Raw genomic sequence first — 10970 nt, forward strand, 5'->3', positions numbered from 1 at the left:
TGACCCCCTGGATAGTCTGTATAGCGAGAATTGATTCTGCCAGTTTTGCCACAAACAGCTGTATTTCTGGACCGGCGCCTGCTTCTGTTCTCTGCCTCTGTTGCCAAATACTCTGCAAGTGTTGGAATAAATAAAACTCTCTCCTACGGTCTTGGTAGTGTTAGAAAGGAAGGCATTACTTTGTTTCTGGCCCAAGGTGTGTGTGAAAGACTGAAAGAATCCCAGTCCCCACACAGGCACCAATAATAGTATTTTTCACCTGCTTTTACCTTTTAGAAAGCAAAGAGATAATTGATCATTGGTTCTAAATTACATAATTCTCTTTTCTGAGTTCCTATTCTACCTTCTTTTGGCTATTAATTTCTCCTTTTCTGTAACAATTAGTCCATATCTGTAATCTTTTTAGTGTCTTTTGCCCTCTGGTGGGTTTTTCGAGCACAAATACAAAGCCTTTTTTCTTCTTGTTACTTGTATTCTGTTTTTTGAAAAATGTCCTTCCAGATGTCCAAGTTCAACAATATTTTTTTCTTTCCCAGGCTTTGCTCATTGAAGCACATCAAGGTCAATTTAGCAAAAGTTCTTACTTTTGCTAAGTCGAATTTAGAAACTTATAAGAATCTATGTTCTTATAGAAGTAGCTGCCTTGGAGTAATTTGAGGCCTAATATGGTTAATTAAAACAAGTAATTAAAAGGTTTAATTGCAACCATTGAAAATTAGAAAAGCTATATCCTTTCCAGCACTGCTAGTAACTGTTTTGTCCAGTTCTGCAAAAGGAAGGTGTTCCTGCAATAGTGGTTTTCCAGAGGTTTTCATGTGGTATGTATGGGACATGTAAAATCCTGTTGTGATGTTCCATAAGAATGTTCTCATATTCTGTTCCCAAATACAGAAGGTCACAGATGTTCAGTGGGGCTGGCTAAGTATGTTGGAAAGGTGGGTCATATAAGGGATACTTTAGTAAGCACAAGATATTGTTATTTAAAAAAAGAAAAGCAGGAGGGATTTCCTTTTTGTCTCAGTTTCATTTTGTACCATTTTCTTTCTTCTCTGATGCAGCTAAAGAAAAGAAATTGCATGGACATAGGAAGGGGGGCTGACTGTCAGAGCAGGGTTCTGCCCATCCCAGGCACAAGGAAAAACTGCCGGGTTTGTGTTGCATGAACACCTGACTTGCCTAAGGTTAGCAAGTTCTCTTTTGCAAAAACCATTCCATAAGTTGCTTCAAATTTCCTTCTTCTTTGTTTTTTTGTATTCCCCAGGTTGACATAAAAACAAGGTTAGGGTTGCTTTCAGTCTCTGAGGAGAGTTCACTTCTAGGAGACTCTTTTATCAATGTACTTAATATCTCAATTTCCACAGCCCTTTCTAATTAGGAATCAGAAGAAAACTCCCTCTCCTCAGAAAATGGAGAATTAAGTTGTAAATCACAACAGTCACGGTGTAACCCAAGGGTTTTTTTAATTGAAAATCTTTTAACAAGAGATTACAATGTTCTAAGTTTTATAATATGCATGATATCTTTTAATTAGTTATCTCCTTTTAATGCAAAACCACAAAATACTGGCTAAATGCAAACATGGTGTTTCTGTTCCTCAACTGTTGTTACTGGCAATGTCTGAATTTCCTTATTAACTCTCCTGTGCCTTTATTTGGCTTTTTTAACCATCCCGTAGTGCTCTCTGAATGGGACACTGGGATATATGGTCTCACAGCTGCAGGGTTATGTTGGGATCTGGCCCGGAATGTGTGACATTTGGTTATGTAAAAAATGCAAAAAATAATCCTTCGGAGATAGAAATGGAGCAGAGCAGCCCCTTGACACGTGTGTCACCGTCCTTTTATCTGCTGCCCTCAGCTGGGGCCTCCCCCAGGCACAGCTGTGCTTCCCTGTTCCCTGTGGGGCCCAAGGAGTCAGTCCCTGGTGTTGTGGGGCTCTCGAGCCCCTGGGTCAGTCCCCACCATTTTGGGACTCTCGAGCCCCTGGGTCAGTCCCTGCCATTTTGGGGCAGCCCCTGGGTCGGTCCCCGCCATTTTGGGGCAGCCCCTGGGTCAGTCGCCGCCATTTTAGGGCAGCCCCTGGGTCAGTCCCCACTGTTTTGGGGCAGCCCCTGGGTCAATCCCCGCCATTTTGGGGCAGCCCCTCGGTCAGTCCCCACCATTTTGTGGCAGCTCCTGGGTCAGTCGCCGCCATTTTGGGGCAGCCCCTCGGTCAGTCCCTGCCATTTTGGGGCAGCCCCTGGGTCAGTCCCCGCCATTTTGGGGCAGCCCCTCGGTCAGTCCCTGCCATTTTGGGGCAGCCCCTGGGTCAGTCCCCACCATTTTGGGGCAGCCCCTCGGTCAGTCCCTGCCATTTTGGGGCAGCCCCTGGGTCAGTCCCCACCATTTTGGGGCAGCCCTTGTGTCAGTCCCCGCCATTTTGGGGCAGCCCCTGGGTCAGTCTCTGCCATTCTGGACCGCACCAGAGGCTGACTGAGGCTCACGGAGGGCAGGGCGGAGCAGTGGCCGTCCCACCTGTACAGAGCTCAACGTGTTCCCTTCACACACATTTCCCAGCTGGTTGTTTTGAGCCAGTCAACCCTTCCTCTGGTGTTGTGCAGAAATAAAGCTGGAAGTGCAATCCTGGAAGCAGTTTGGGATGTTATTAAACAGTCAAGCAATAGATTATAATGTTTTCCATAATTCCTGCCACTGCTGCTGCTGTGTGGGAAATCATAAAATGGACAGGTAAGAAACTCAGCTGTCCTGAAACCCTTTTCATCTGGGGAGAGGAGCAAAGGGTTAAGTGAGGTGTGAGTTAAAGGTTATCTCAGTATATTGGGCTGAGTGAAGAACAAACATTTAGAGGAGTAATGTGAATAATAAGGAGATGCCAAATAGATGAGATCTTGTGCCCGTAGCATACCTATTAATTAAGTGAGGAGAGCGGTACTTGGTGGAACACTTTGGTAACTTTCTGCCTTTTCCAGTGTTGCAGGGACCTTTCTGTGCTATTGTGTACCTCCTGATTATTTGTGAAATAGAAGGTTTGTATGCATCAGTTTCTGTAAGTGAAAGGGAAGAACCAAGATCAAGAATGGGAGCAGTTAATTCCCCTTTTTCAGGGGAAAAGAGTGCCCACGTGTTCACTAGTGTTCATTTTCTCCTTCGAATGTGTGTGTTGTGACTGGTAGCCATTAGAGCTTCAATTCCCCTTTGTGGTCAGAGAAGGGAAATGAAGTTCCTGTTGAGGGTGGTTCAGATCACCTGAATGAGTTGCCAGTTTTCTTTCCGCAAGGGGAAAGCCGAAAGTTGTTCTGTGGATTCATCCCTCAAATTCAGCCTTGTGGATTTGCACGTCAGGTTGATGTCAGCAGTCCACAGTAACAGATAATTCAATCTTGGGGAGTGAGAAGAAGGGTTTAGGTGTATCAAAAGAGTGAAATAGATTTTTTCTTTTTCCTCTAAGGAATACTCACATTTGGAAAAAATGTTGTTGTAGCTGGAAGATCTAAGAATGTTGGAATGCCTATCTCGATGCTGTTACATACTGATGGAGAGCACGAAAGGCCTGGAGGTGAGTCCAGGGATGTTGTTTGAATGTTTCCTTTTGTGAAATCCCGAAAGTGAAGCTGACCAGAGGATTCAACTACAAGAGAAAGCTTTTCACTTTTGTCAACAGCTCTAAGGGGAGCAGGGAAATAAATCTGCTCATCTATTTCGTGGCGTATTCTCAGGTGAGTAGTTACTGGAGTCGACATTTTGTGGTATTACATCACCCCGCTGTCCTGCCTTTGAAAGAGCTGCTGTTTCCACGCTGTCAGCGCTGAATGTTGAGGATAACAGTGACAGTGTGGCCTTAAAGAGCTGCAGAGTTTGTGTGAGGTTTGTACAAAGCAGTGCAGCTCTGTGCCCTCCCCTCCTGCTTATTTGGTAACCACTTGGTTTTCGTGCCCACATGAGCACACACATACACAGAATTCCACCTACGCTTTTATCTGTCTATGTAAAATAAAGATTCCATAATTTTTGTTGTGCTGTGTCAGTTAATTGGTGTTTATGAAAATGCCCAAATGACCAACCAAGTAACTTGTTTCAGCATGAGTTCTGGGCTATTACCCACGTTGGCCTGGGGGATGTTTCTGCGGGGCAGTTTATATCCCCCTGGAACCCGGGGGTTGTAGTGGAAATATTTTTCAGCAATTCTAATTACAGAAGCCTGCATGTGCTGCTATAATTGTGCCGTAGGAAGAGAAACAAGTATAATTTAAATAGCATGCTGCCCTTTTGCAACTTCATTGTGGTGCTGGAAAGTGCCACCGTGGTGTGCACAGGTGAGGTAAACATGAACGTTTAATCCCAGGCCCATTTAATAGGAGCGGAGTGAAATCTGTTATTAATATAATAAAACACTAAAAGCTTTGCAGTAATCACGGAGTTGGTTTTCCATTCAGCCTCTGTGGGAAAGTTGCTATTTGAAACTTCTCTCGGTGTTGGAGTTGTAATTACCATGGGTGCATAGTTCTGGTCTCATCCCCATTCCCATGAAAATGAGTCGCATTTTTGCCCTTTGCTGCGAATCCTGGGTGACGTGTCTTGCTGGCAGTGCAGATGGTGTTTGGAGTAGGCTTGGTGCAGCACAAAGTTAGCTTGCAAACCATTCACATGTTTCTCAGTTGGAAATCTGGAGACTTAGTGACCTTGTTGTACTCTGGGGTCTTCTGCCAGTGTTGTGGTTCCTGACATCTTACGCGACTTCTTTGGCACCCTTGTTTGCTGGCCTTGTCAGTGATGCCTTGTATGTCCTGTGTTTGATGTTGGACAGAGAAATGGTTGGCTATTGCCTTGGCAGTAGCGGGACTGGAATCTAGATCCAGAAAGAGTTAACTCCTTGAAGTTATCTTTGCTTAATTTGAAGAAATGTATTTATTGTAAGGTAGGTGTTCTAGTTTTCCCACCTCCTAAGTGGTGGTACACAGTCTAAAGCAGCTGGCAGTGAGAAAACTAAGGAACAAGTGTACTTCTTAGATGATAAACCAGCACTAAGTGTGGGTATATGTTGTGTACGTGGCGATAAATAGTTTTATAGTTGTAATCCGGTGGGGTTTTTATTCGTGACTCGCAGATGGGGCTGTCCTTGGAGATCTGGTTCATCTCCTGCAGGTGGTTTTCAGCTCTGCTGCTGCTGTGAACAGCAAGAACCAGCCTGGATGGTGTGTGGAAGGCAAGGCAGGCCAGGGTTAGGCTTCAGCTTTTTTTGTAACTCTGGAGGATGGGGACCAGACAAGACCTAACCCAAAGTGCTGAAAAGGAACTTTCTCAGGCTGTCAGTCAGGGTAGGTTTTTATCAGGAGTTGGGCTGATTTGATGAAATGTTTTTGATTGGGAAGTGATGCAAGGGGTGTGTAGGATAGTACTTTTTTCTTCCTTTCTGTTGTAGGTTTTGGTGTTTCTTTTAACAGATTGTGACAGAACTGAAAAGGTGGGACCTGTCTTCATTTGGGACATTTTGTATGTAGGAACAGTCATATCCTGCAGGTGGCAATATCTGATCAGATGGAAGAGCCGTGTGAACCCTTCCAAACCAAATCATGATCTGTGTAGGCAGGTCAAGAGACTACCTCTGTTTTATAACGTAGGGAATTGACTTGGGAGTATGATGTGGAATCTTAATTGCTAAATATACTCCTCTTCTTTCAACAGAAGCAACAGTGTAAGAATAGTTTATTTTTTATTTTGGCGTGATCACAAATAAATGGAAACCCTCCCCTTTCTGAGGTGTCTGTAAGCTTCTGGACTGCTGTTCTCAAGGTAGGGGCTTTCCCCCCTTCTTTCTCATTTCCTTTTTGGTAATGAGAGCAATTACTTGGTTTCAGGAGCTGACAACAGACACATCTGTCACTAAAATCTTGGTGGCAAATTAGCACTGATTTTATGACTCAGAGGTAACTTTGTAACTTTGGGGTTTATCCTTTTGTTTTTCTCACCCTCTGTGCTGAGTTATGATTGTGATTTCGGGGAAGACATACTTCTTTTGTTTAAAGCAGGTATCAGAAGACTCTTGTTTCAAGCCTGTACTTTTCTGTTCTCATTATCTGCAAATGTCTTGATCTACCTCCCTTTAAGGAGATGATGGGGACTATAGAGACTAAGGAGGAGGGATGAAAGATGAGGGGAAAGAGCAAAGAATTCAGAGCACAGAGATGTTGAAGAGGAAATGCTTGAGGAAGAGAGTTAATGAGAGGCACAGGTTGGTTCAGTCAGACACATTCCAGAGGAAGGAGATGTGATGGTAATATCTGAGATGGCAAAAAGTTTTAGTTTAATGGTTAATGATGTGGCTTAGGAGTCTGTGGTGAGTGGAAGGCAGAGATGGAGGGATGTAACGTCTGAACACTGCAGTACAAATAGCTGACAGGAAGAGGATTGGGGGTATCTCCTTTGAGAGCTGTTACCTTGGCTGCTTGCTTGGGCAATCCTTAAGGGATCACCACACTTGATGTTGGATGCGGTAGGAGACTTCAGACAGTTCATTTTGTGTGTCGTGGCCTTGGGATCTCCATCAAACAGCACAGGGGTTTATTTGTAGCTCTTACCTAGAACTGTGGGTGTGTGCAGGAGCAGGCCCCAAGTATTTTGAGTTTACCCCGAAGGATATGTGCTTTCCTGCTTGTACTGGTGATCTTGTGTTTGAAGCTTTAGTTTTTGACAAACAACTGAGTCTTGTGGCACCCTGTACAAATTGGGCTTGATAAAGCAGACACTGGATTCCATGCTGGGTTTGCTTTCTGTAATTCCACTGAACCTAACAAAGGTGCAGAAGGAATAATTTAGTCTACAGTGAATAAACTAATACATCCTGTGAGAATTTCTAAGAGCAAACGTTTCTTCATATATGTGAACCGCGGGTGTTGTGAGTGTTCTGCCTATGCTCATTGAAATGTTCCATCCCAAGACAAATCCGATGATCATCTGTTTCTGTTGTTAATGTACCAAAGTAAGTAATTTGCACCTGAAAGTAATTGCTGTACTTTTTAGAGCATTTCATATGTGGCAATTAATTGATAATGTATTCCATTTCAGGTGATGCCACAGTGACCATTACTCACAGATACACCCCAAAAGAGCAGCTCAAGATCCATACACAGCTCGCTGACATAGTAATAGTAGCTGCAGGTAATGCTCGTTGTTGTTAATCCTCCAATTGCAGCATTTCCAACCCAAAAGGAGGACTGTGAGTCTGGCAGCGGCTGCTCCAGGCCCCACTGAGCAAGGTGTGCTCGCGCTTGCCGAGGGTGTTGCAGTGGGGAGGATTTCTGCAGTAGGAAGGGCGAGTGATGTGGCTCTTTGTTCTTGCTCTTCACATTTGCAGACTCATAAACTGTTTCTCGTCACATGTGACACCTTTGCCTTAGGGAGACTTCAGAGTGAACTCAGGATTGGGAACCAGTCAGTGCATAGTTTATACGGGTATAATTACGTAAATTAAAACATTCTCTGTGTCGTGCAAAAGTCATGAGTCATTTAAATTCTGACAGGAGGGTTTCTTTAAATCAGCTGGAGGCTGCATTCATAGAACCCCGTGGTATCATTCCCCTGCTGTTAATATTGAGGGCAACCCTGCTAAATTAACTGAAGGTTTTGGTAACCTGTGTTATTATGGCTGGGTTCTTTTCCTTTTACAATTATCGTGTAGAGGGGAAGAGAATGGTAATGGCCTGGAGGCGGGGGTCTGAAAAATCAGTGTCTCTACTCATAAAGCAATGTAGAGTGAAATACTTAGAGTTTGACTCATTTATCCCAAAGAAACAAGCACAACTGCTTCTAAGAGACCTCTGTTTTTTGTTTACAGGTATTATAAGTAGGAAAACCCCCATAATTCAAAACAAACAAACAAATAATGCAACTTACTAAAATCTTGGTAAAACTGTGTGTCCCTTGCAGCTCAGGATATCATCCTTCTCTTGTACCATTTTGAAGCAGTACAGGAGGATTGTGTCTTTCCCCTTTTCTGCTCCCTTTCTCCCTCCTCATCATCCTCAAGGCCCAAATCGTGCTTCCTTGTTTTCTAGGTGGAGACAGAGAGGTACCTGTCTAAAGCTTGTCACTTCCTGCTGAAGTGAGATGCTCTTGGCTTCAGGGCTTAACTTCTGGGTCCCTTTCCAATGGCAGCTCAGGAGCAAAAATCAGCTTGTTTGTCCCACATCTATTTACCCACCTGTGGACCTGACCAGAATTCCCCACTGTGAATGAAAGATAACGGGGTGTGTGCTACCTGGAAATAAACCAGTAACTTCTCATCCAAATTCCCCGCTCCAAAGTTCATCATCACTTCAGATTCTAACAGCAAACGTGGTTTGTCATCGGTTCTGCTTGGAGTTAAATGACCCAGTAGCAATTCAGCCATGTTGGCACTTCCCATTATTTTCCTTGTGTCATTTGTAACAGGAGTGTGATCCAGCACTCATTGCACAACTTGAGATATACTCGGAATGATGAAAAAACACTAGGGCTTGGTTGTGCAACCAGCGTGCAGCCCTGCCCCAGTGGGTGCTCTGGGCAAGATTCTGCTTTAGAATGGTGGAATCCCTCCAGGCTTCCTTTGTTGCCTGAGAACTGTGCATGTTGTACCGTTGGGATCACACGCTCCCGGAAATGCGTGACCTGCTCCGTGAGAGTTGTAGAACAGGTGACTTGTACCCTGCCAGGTTGCAACAGCTGCTGGTACAGGCCACTGTGCAAGATGTGGAAACAGAAAAGAGCTTTTTGTGTGTGTCTGCGTGCAGGACCACAATTGCTCTTCTCACTCTTTCTCCCATTCCCATGTAGTACTTTTAAAGAGCTGTCTGCATCCTGGCTCCTGGTTGGTGACTTGTTGCAGTGAGCCTGGCTGATGTGGTACTCCACCTCTGAGTGCTCTTCTGTTCACTTGCATCCCTGGCTGTGGTAATAGCTCAGATCAGGTGCTTCTGTTGTTACTCCTGAGTGTGAGGAGATGCATCTCTGCGTGTTGTCTCTTATTCTCCCCCAGACTTGGGGCCCCTGTTTTTCTGCTTACTTGGATTGTAACTGTCCATGCAGTTTATTCCTCCCCTCTTGTTCCCTCCCAACACTTTGCATCGTAAGATCCAACAATGCTGCCCTTGTCCAGCCTACCCCTCCCTAAAATCTCTTTCAGTACCACCCAGCTTTTGGATTTCTTGCCAAAGCATCGTATTTCCTGTTAGGCACACCTGACACTGTGTATCCTAAAGCTTTTCCCATCTTGTCCCTTTATCCCTGCCTATGCAGACATCCCCCCGAGTCTGTTCTTTTTGCCATTGGCCCAGACCTGGAGTAGAAGGATAAGTGCAGCTTTACCTGTGGTGCTCATAGAACCACCACAGGACTTGCAGGGCAGGGATGGAGGCAGCAGGACCCCTGTACTAGTCAACGTGCTGCTCCTGCTCTCTTGGCTTTCCAGTCTGCTGAGAGAGAAGACTCACCTGCCTGCTAGGTTTGGAGAGGGTAAAGAGGATAAGGGACAAATGTGCCAAATGCCAGATGAAATTCTTCTGGGACTACCTGTGCCGTCCCTTGGGACGTGATCTGTGGTCCTCTTGTGTAGGAAGTGCCGGTTAATCAGACCCTTTATTCAGGTAGTGTCTGGTCAGCTGCATCAGAAATTGGCTGTTTCACCGTCCTTGCACCTAAGCTGGCATTAGGTAGGGCCTTTTTTCTCCTTTGTTTAAAATGCGATTCATCATTTGCTACAAAAATTACCAGGTGAAGGTTTTCCCACATTCTTCAGTCAGTGCATTTTAGGAATAGCTGCTCTAATGCTTATCTCTTCCCACTTGGTATGTAAAGTAGGCTTAAGTAAATAGATCTGCTCATTTGGTTTGGGGGTTAGTTGATTTGTTGCTATTAAGTATTTGGCCTATTATCAAACCATTTTACAAAGGGTGTAACTGTGCAGCTTCCGTTAATGTGCTTCCAGCCCTATCAGACACACATCATTTACCCCCATGAGGCTGAGGCATTATCCAGCTACCAGCCGGCTTGCCATGGATTGCATCAGAGCGGGATGAAGGAGACGCAGCCAGATGTTATCCAGGGGGATAGGAAAGAATGTAAAGTCTTGGCTTGCTCAATGTGCGAAGCAGAGTTTCAAGCTGGTGTCCTATGGGAGAGTGAGAAATGGAGAGCAAGGAAGGTTCTTGTATTGCCTGTATCCAAATGTCTGGCTGTGCTGCAGCACTTGACAGGAAGCCAAAACCTCGTATGCCAGTGCTTGCCCCCAGTAAAACTGCAGTTTCCAACCAGATGGATTTGGTTTCTTTTCCTTTTTGTCTTTGCTCCACCTGAGAGAAAAGTGCTTTGGTGGGGAGAGGGGAGCATAGACTCCCTTTGTGGAGCTGCTGTCTTACTGGGATAAACATTGCTCTGGGAAGACAGAAGTGAGGGAATGGTTCAAGAAGGAAGGTGGATCCTACCCCAGACACTACAGAGCTGTTGCCCACTGGAAGGTGATGAAGGTGAGCAATGCCGAGGCCAGGCCTCTCTGGTCAAGTGTGGAGGGGTCTCCTAAATTGTTAAAGAATAACAGGCCATGGTGTGTTGTAGGAGCTCCCCTTGGAAGGTCAGTGTCATGTGCTGGGATTGCCAAAGCAGTTAAAATTGCTTATTAGTCCAGTGTGTTTCCTGAACCAAAACCACTCCCATGGCATAGTGGGGTTCTTTTGTGTTTCCCCCCCCGTTTTCTGTAGTAGTAGCAGTTTCAAACTGTGTACAGTTGAGGCATAATTGTTTTCTATGTGGGACATATCAAGAAATATTCAAGTGGACTTTGAAGGTCAGTGAAACACTTTATACAAACCTGTTATATTAATATATTGAAGTTCAGAGGATTCATTTATGGTAATTACTTGGAATAGGCAGTAAGTCAAATGAGCCAACACCTGCAGGAATCTTTTATAATTTATTTTCTTAAATAAGAACACAAGCTGTCTG

At 44.7% G+C, this 10970-nt stretch overlaps 1 long non-coding RNA gene across 2 annotated transcripts; it reads left to right on the top strand.

Annotated features, from left to right (window-relative positions):
* Window positions 1-2268: 2268 nt before the first annotated feature.
* On the top strand, window positions 2269-7832 carry LOC116785710. Of its 2 annotated transcripts, none has more exons than XR_004356650.1 (3): window positions 2269-3361; window positions 3448-3555; window positions 7062-7832. It is a non-coding gene; the product is annotated as an uncharacterized LOC116785710 (long non-coding RNA). The 2 variants fall into 2 exon arrangements; XR_004356651.1 differs by having other exon boundaries at window positions 2270-3025.
* Window positions 7833-10970: the final 3138 nt, after the last annotated feature.

Source organism: Chiroxiphia lanceolata, chromosome 4, assembly GCF_009829145.1.
Source record: "Chiroxiphia lanceolata isolate bChiLan1 chromosome 4, bChiLan1.pri, whole genome shotgun sequence".
In the NCBI taxonomy this organism is placed as follows: domain Eukaryota; kingdom Metazoa; phylum Chordata; class Aves; order Passeriformes; family Pipridae; genus Chiroxiphia; species Chiroxiphia lanceolata.